This window comes from Seriola lalandi, unplaced genomic scaffold, assembly GCF_002814215.2.
Source record: "Seriola lalandi dorsalis isolate HSWRI2012SDOR001 ecotype SW California unplaced genomic scaffold, Sedor1 jcf7180002054937, whole genome shotgun sequence".
Taxonomy (NCBI): Eukaryota; Metazoa; Chordata; class Actinopteri; order Carangiformes; family Carangidae; genus Seriola; species Seriola lalandi.
Window position 1 is genome coordinate 1,155,305 of NW_019525489.1, and position 8,452 is coordinate 1,163,756.

The 8,452-nt window shown below is 41.4% G+C and overlaps 1 protein-coding gene across 1 annotated transcript in view; it reads left to right on the plus strand.

Annotated features, from left to right (window-relative positions):
- Nucleotides 1-306: 306 nt before the first annotated feature.
- Nucleotides 307-8,452, plus strand: part of cdh5 (cadherin 5) — a 31,174-nt gene continuing 23,028 nt past the window's right edge. Inside the window, exon 1 of the mRNA XM_023393503.2 lies at nucleotides 307-1,371. The gene's annotated coding sequence lies outside the window, so the exon portion shown is untranslated. The remainder of the gene's footprint in view (nucleotides 1,372-8,452) is intronic.

An 8,452-nucleotide genomic window follows, 5' to 3' on the forward strand; every position in this document is an offset into this window, starting at 1 on the left:
TGTGTGGCGGGGCGCCCCTCTCATCTCATTTACCGGCTTAGACAAGATCTCTCTGTCAGAAACACTCACACACACACTCACCCACCAAAGTCAGCCCTCTGAAATATTTACTAGCCTCATGTGGGGAAATCTCTGAGGATTATCCCCAATAACCTGTTTAACTTAATCCTTATCTCACACACATGAATAATAAATCCCCCCCACCCCCCCACACACACTCTCCGTCTCTTCCCCCTCTCTCCCTGAGAAGGACTGAGAAGTAACGCCTCTCTCACCTTACTCTCCATCACCCTCCCTCCCTTCCTCTCTCTCACACACTCACTCCATCTGCTTCATGAACATGAGCCGGCTGCTTTCTCTGCCTCTCCGAGCGTCTTTGAGCTGTTTTGACACACGCGCTCCCTCTCTGCCTCTCTGCCTCTTTTCTGTTCTCCGTCTTTCCACCAATCCCCACACCTCTCCATACCTTTGTCTCTCTCTGTTTTCCCCACCAGGACAGGAAAAGGAGTGGTAGCAGGGAGCACCAGCAAAAAAAAGAAAAAAAAAAGAAAAAGAAAAGCTGACAACAATAACAGGAAGAGGAAGTGGGCAGTGACCTGTGTGAGAGAGGGCTGCGGTTGCACAGCTGCGGTTCAACACTTTTGACCACTGGATGAGAAAACCACATCAGAGGTGACGGGAAGAAAAAGGAGTGAGACCTGTTGGAGTCTCACCTGAGGAAAAAAACCTCGACAACCTGAGGAGGAAAAACACGACGACATTTAGGGTAAAAAAAAGTCCAGAGTTGGAGTGACTGGAGTTTTTTACCTCTTTGAGAAAAAACTACATAAAGAAAGAGAGTGGTGAGATTTCCACAACAGAGTAATATCTCAGTGATTATCTGCTGAGTGAACTCTGTTTTTTAGTCTTAAATTTGTTTTGGCTCCCTGAGAGTCCGTCAGTCTGTCTTTGGAAATCCAGCTCTGGGATACATCTTCAATCAAGAGACATCACCTGATAACATCATCGTCACTGACTCTTTTATTATCTGGTTCCACAGTCCAGAAAAGGATTTGTACAAAAAACCTGGTGGAAAATCGGGCTGAGAGAGAAAGAGAGAAATCCCTGCCTGTACAACGACACCTGCTGCTGTCCAGCTGACAGACAGGAGAGAGCGTAAGGGTGAAGAAGAAGGCACAGTTGAATCAGGAGGTGGTTTTACCCTCTGCTGAGCTTACGACCACCAACCAGCCACTAATTTCTACCACAGCCTGACAAATTAGTACAGTCTGACTGAGGAGGACCTTGAAGGATTTGAGCTTCATTTTGGGTCAAAACAAAGGTCTGATCACCAGTTACGGCTCTACTTGGGTCGGACTCTTCATCTCTGTGGTAAGTTTTCTGTTTTTATCTTAGAGTTGGGAATATTTGAAGAGACAGACTGATTGCACGGGTGTGTTGCATGTGTGTATGTTTGCCAGGATGTGCGTAAGGTGCTAAGAGCTTTCCCATTCATCAAATGGGAGAGTGAATATACATCCCCTCCTGACTGAAAAGCAGTGTACAACAGCGTATCCAGAAAATGTAACCCAGATCCCTTGAGAACGCTCGTGGCTGCATTCCCAGTCACTCCAGGGTGAAACGCTCATGAATACCGGTCAAACTGTCTCGAAGAAGGCACAGAAATAACTTGAAATGATTGGTTATAGCCCCTTTAAGGACAGGCTGTCGGCCCCCGTCATTGTTCACATATGTTATGCCAATGATCTCGGACAGCTCGGTGTAGAATTGAATGCTGTAATTGAGCGCTGTTACCCCCCAGAGGCTGGACTGTCATTCCTGAAGACCGTCGGCTGTGACCATTAAGACGATACAGGATGATCTGTGGACAGAGCGGGGTGGGGGGGGTGGGGGAGAGGAATTTAAAAGCAGACTAAATCCACCAGGAGGTCTTCAGCTGTTCACTTTGACGGGCTTAACATAAAAAAACACTTTTGCAGGGACTGTCAAGTTGATGTCAAGTTGGTGGCTGTAAAGTATTGATGATGCACATTTAATATTTCCAAAGTGGTGAAAATCTTGTCAGTTGACTGGTGTCATTTTGTCAGCTGAAGACTCCCCGGCAATACATATACAATTAATTTAACAATTAACAATTTATGCCAAACAGTAGATAAAGGGGTAGACAGAATGATACCTCACAGTAGGATCTTAATACAAGTACCTTTTTCTAAAGACATTTTCTGTTGGGAGCCTGTTATTAGAGCTTATTCATGTCATTTCTGATGTTCGTAGTTGCTGCTATAGTTTCGCTGGAAGTGTTTCTGTTATTTTGTCTACCATGTGAATGTGAGACTTGTTTCTGGGTAGTGGTGGATTTTTCTCTGAGGATCTGGATCCATGGCCCCTGAGGGACAGAGGTGATTTGATTTGGTTGTTACATCGAAAGCCGTTGATGCAACTAAACCCAGTGGTCTAATTCCTGGAGAGGGAACTATCAGGGAAAATCCTTTGGGTGCCATCTGGGAGACTTCGCCCTCCCACACACACACACACACACACACACACACACACACACACACACATATACACACAGGATTCATGATTAGAGCCATTCATTCAGATATATGTCAGAGTGGTTGACAAGCTGTCCAGCTGTGGCGATGTTAGCTCAGCTGAAGTCGCTGATTACTACTGAAAGACCCAGTTACGGTTTTATTTTTATTGTCTGACCTTTATTCTTCATTTTACATTGTAAACCACCTTGTGTTTGAACAAATGTTCTTTTTCCACATCAGTATTTTTAAATCCCACCCTCAAGGAATGGATCAACGGGGAAATGAATAAGATGAAGTATATCAGATGGCAGTACATTAAACAATATGAAAAGCGTAAATGCATAAGAACATTTATAAGGAATTTATTTGAATTGCCAATGATTGGTCCACAGCTCCACCTCAGTTCAATATGTGGCATTCAAAGTCTTTCACATGCTGTTAGTTGATCTTTGGGACAGTTTAACATGTTTTTATTAACGAGAGCTCATCAACACCTCAGCAGTTGTAATTTGTTGGTTGAAAATGGAGGCTGCAACAAAAGGGGTAGTTTTATGAGAAATAATCTGCGTAACTTTAAGAATACGCAACTTGATCATTCATTACCCGATCGTTCGGCGTGATCTACATGGACGAGAAAATCTCTTTTCCCATAGTTGGGGTCCTTTTAAAATTTTCAGTATTTGAGGCGCTGTAGCTGTAAATTTAGCCTTCAGCGCAGACAGGGGCTGACAGCTGAGCCAAAACCACTGTGGAAAACACGCTAGGCTTTAAATTATTTTCAGATGACTGTTGGTCATTACTGTCAGATTTAAAGCTGGCCGACATCATTCATAACAGGTTCATGGCGATAAAATCTGATTTGTCTGATTGTGAAAGAAAATAGAATTAACTGTAAAGCGCTTGAGCACCAATCAGAACATGAATACCCTGTGTGACATGACAGAGTTTCAGTGAGGACACCAAGTGTGTGTGTGTGCGTGTGTGTGTGCGTGTGCGTGTGTGTGTGTGTGTGTGTGTGTGTGTGTGTGTGTGTGCGTGTGTGTGTGTGTGCGTGTGTGTGTGTGTGTAGTGGTTCCTGGTGTGACTTGCTGGCAGACAGATTGTTAGAAGCTGCTCTGTGATTAAACCTGTTTTAATCTCAACAACAGACACACACCACGCTATTCAGCTGTCGAACATCACAGATTTGAGGCTGTGAAATCACTTCCTGTGCCACGTACACACAAACAAACAAACCCTTTGATTTTAGGGTAGTAAAAGTAGAGTAAAGTAAGCTAAACTGTGTCAAAGACACCACGTTGAGACTCATTTTTATGTAAGAAGATTTAAAGACTGAAGTTCCTCTGGTGCTCACAGGGGGTGGTGTGTTCATAAGAAAATGTTGGACAGAAAGAACATCATAGTCATGATTTTGTTATTCTTGGAGCCTTGCCAGGTACAGGGATAAATTACAAATTTGACCCCAGGATAGCTCTGCAGAAGAAAAAAAATCACCACATTTCAACAGGGTCTTCCTCTGGAGAGTATTAGCAAATGCTATGGCAGCCACCCTGTTCCATTATGCAGCAGGCTATCATGGGCTCAAGTAAAAATGTTCAGGTAAAGGTGGTGCTAGGGAAAAAGGTCATGTGATCATCAAATTCAACGTGGTCCATCCTCTGGGGACCTTGGATAACCTTTAAAAAAAACTGAAAGGGAATCCAGCCTGGAGATATCTCTAACGTTTTGGTCTGGAGTGCCCAGAAAGTTCATCCTATGGGGAGCATGAATGTTCTCAATATATTATATAACTTTGGGCAGTTTCTTGTGCAAAACTGGAAATTTTAGCCTCAGCAAGATTTTAAAGGTGAGAATGTCCACCACAAACATCATGGTGGTAATCAGACCAGATGTTATTAAGATATTTTGCTTAGTGTTGGACAGGCAGACGGACAGACTCACCAACTGACACGCCACTCGTCGTTTGGCTTGTGCACTGGTGGGACAACAATAGGCCATTTTATCAAGATAAGGGACAAAGGAGTTTTCATTTTGCTCTGTTGAGTAGAGACCGACAAATCAGTGTCAGTCCACACAGAAGCTGCAGTAGCGGTTGTTTGGAGCAGTCAACGTTTTTCACGTTTTTAATTCTGTAATTATATCCACGCATCAGTCTGGGCAGAGGAAAATAACGTCCTCTATCCCCAATCAGTGAGAACAACACCAGGCATATTCAGATCCCTTAAAAACGGGAGGTGGTGGCAGCGATCTAGAGTTCTGGAGCCAGGCTTGTGTCTTTTGTTGAAGACAGAGGACACGTTCACCATGAAGTGTCGAGACATGATGAATGATTTACAGACGATCTCAGATGAACTAAAGGAGAGACAGATTCGTCATGGAAGAATTGTATTTCTGTCTTTAAAACACAGAACACACAACAAGACTTGCGCATGAACTTCACCGACCCTTCAGCAACCGCCGGGATTATGAAGTCTTGTTGACTTGTTTCCGTGCTTTAGCCTTTGGTACATTGAAACTAGGTCAGACTTGTCTGCCAGTCACAAAACATCCCGGAGAATGACAACTGTATCTCTGCGTCTGTCTGTTGCTGCTCCTCCGTCACACTCACACACTCTCTAGCCTGCGGACAATGTACAGATGTAATTACAGATATTCCTGGATGTTATTTACTTTCCATACCTCTGAAAGATGCCTTTGATAAATGATGTCGTAAATAACATTTTATAATCCTGTGTGTGAGATTTGTGTGCGCGATGCATTTTGCACTTGAGACAAAAAATTTAAAAAGTCATCACAACTGCCAGAATTAATAGAAATGATGGGTTTATAAACACAAACTAAACTTTTAATGTACACCTAATCTTCTCGAACACACTCAAGCATATACTAATTTAAAAGTAACAAATAAAGGATTTAAAAATAAACTAGAGTTATAAAACAGCTGTGAAACAGGGTGTATTAGTGTGTTGATCTTCCGCACCACCTTCAAAGGTGTTAAATCTGCTTTTAAGGTGAGGTAGAGAGAGTGACAGGGCTGAAAAGAGGAGAGGTGAAGAAGAAAAGGTGAGAAAAGGGAGGAAAAAAGAGGAATAATAAACAGGAAACAGAAATAGACTGTGAAAAACACGATGCAGTTTTCACCTTGAGAGATTCAATTAAAGAGAAAAAGAAAGAGAAGGAATGATGGAAAGAACAGATGAACAAAATGAAGACAGAACCAAAGTGAGACAGAAACTGAGACAGACATTTAGTCAGCAACACAAGTGAATACCAGGAAGGGTGTGTCCACTCACTAATGATGACCCCTCATTAAGAGACCCCAGAAGTTATTGTGTATGCACTTCCTGTTGCTGATAAAAGGGGAGGGGTAAGACGCTGGCTGTTGAAGGAGGAAATGCTGTTTTGAAAAATTCCCTTTTTGGGAAAATGCCCCCAGTGGATTTGTCATCACAGAAATAACTGAGCACGTATGTGTGGAACTGAAACATAGGATGCTGTGTTTGTGTTTGTGTGAGTAAGACGTTACTGTATTTGTGATGGTGAGGAAATGTCCAGTTGGATTCTGAGTCAAACTGTATCTCAGCTGATTCAGTCTTATTTAAATGATATACATATATGTGTATATATGTATTTTTTTTTCCTGTAATATCCCAGTAAGGCTAAAGCCAAAAAATTAAATCTTCATAGCAAAGTTGACAAGGTCGTGGGTTGGAAATATGAATGTTCAGTGCCCAGGGGCCCCAAAATCTCCACCCAGCTCACGACTGATATTAAACTCAGTTCAGTCGTTAGTTGCCTTGTAATGATGTACATACTTGTATGTTCAATTGGATTAGGCCAACCACCCACACAGCATGAGCAGCAGTATAACTTAAAACAAACAGAAGATGTCCAACCGCAGACAAGTAAACCAATTAAAGTGTTTGCTTCACTCATTTACTCTAAAGTACTGATCTAATAAATGACTGATTCATGAGTTTATCCATCACATCCCATTAATGTTTGAGTTTTGCCTTTGAAAAATGCTTCCCGCCCCCTCACATGGATAAACCCCTCGTCCTTTGTTCTCATTCAATACAGTACCAGTGAACTTGTTATACCAGCAGTCTTCTTAAAGGGAGTGAACCAGTTATAACACATGCATTTACAAATCATAGATTTTACACATTTTCATATTCTAGTTATTTAAGAGTCAAATACAGTTAAACAGCTTCAGTAAATGTTAGATAACTCAACTTGCATGAGTTTGGGTTGTTTTCCAAGCTTTGTATGCATCCGTGCTGTTTGTATTATCGCATGTTTGTTTTGAATAAAAACATTTCTTAGTTTGTTTAAAACACAAAATGATTATTGGTCTGAGAATATAAATAACAGACTCTGCTTGTTGGATTTGTTTTTCTTTCTTGAAGGTCATCTAAGGAGGTTTTTCTGCAGGCCTATGTTTTTTGGAAGTGGCTGCGTGAGAACATACATGTGCAGCACGGGGTGCGATTACTTTGTTTGTCCTGAACACGTTGAGAGGAAGGATATGGGCTGACACACAGTAGAAACTACACAGGGTGATGAGAGGACACTGCAGGAAACTGTCAGGAAATAAGTTTGTTCTTCAACAGAAGTCAGTGTCTCAGTGTGACGTGCTTGTGTTACGATTAAGTGTCTGAAAAATGTTTGGAAAGACCAAATGAACTCAGTCACTAAAACACACTAACGGTCAGCAGCATGAGAGCGAAACTAACCTTATCTGAACTCAAGTTACCTTCAAAAACATTACGTAAAACAGAATTTACAGCTGAATGAAGTCAAATACAAGTACATGCACAACCTGTGCCAAGAATTAAAGAAAGAGAAAAACCATTAAAGAGAAATTATTTGAGAAGGTGAGTTTATTATGGGAGAACAAAGACAACTTAAGAATATGATCCCGCAAATCAGCATTTTCCAAGACTTTGATTTATCGGTTTTATTTACAAGAACTTATAGGCGATCATGGGAGATACAAAGAATCTGAAATAAATCACTTCCTGTTCACCTCACACATCTTTTTCTTAGACTCATAGTTAAGTCGATCAATAACTGGAATCAGTGTTATTTTGACTTTACAATGTGGTCGACTGCAGGTAAAAATGTCCAAGAACAGGAAAGGCTCAGAACAAACCCAATACATCAAGTGAAATCAACGAATACCAGGAGTATTGATTGAAAATAATGAAACGAATGGAAGATAGAAACACAGAGGGAGGCAAACACTTGCTGCTGAAGTTATTGAGTAAGAATAAAGTCATAGGGAAGGTTAGTAGCAAGTGAGATTAAAGATTTAGGAGGCAGAATAATTTCTCATTGGTATTAAATTTTAATTTACATGTGATTGCTTGTGTTTATTACCAGTTTATGGGGACAGAGATATGGGGGGATCTACAGTCAGAAAAGTCAATATTTATTGGAAACACACATGTGCTATAACAGACCCTCACTCTTCCATTCACAGTAAATTACAATAAAGGACGACGCACTTCTGTTTGAATTAATTTAGTCCTGAAAGGAAACTAAACAAAGAAAAACACAAGAGGAAAAATAAAACCCAAACAAAAGGATGTGAACCAAAGGCCAAAAAACACTGTTGAGTCTTTGTTTGAGCTGATTTGTGGGGAGCCGTGTGAAGAGGTCAGGGGAGGTCAGCAGAATACGAGATTAGGCCATTAGAGGGAGAAGACTTTGTGCCAGTATAATCCCCTCATCATAATCTCTCTTCTCCCTCCCTGCTGCTAATGGCTGGAAGACAATAAGATGCACTAATCTGTCTACTGGGATGGCACAGGGCTGCGCCGAGATATCTACTGGAGTACAGAGCACATATAGACTAAAATGTTTTGAAGATTATTTCCCTGGCATTTCTGCTTTATTAGATAGAGCCTGGT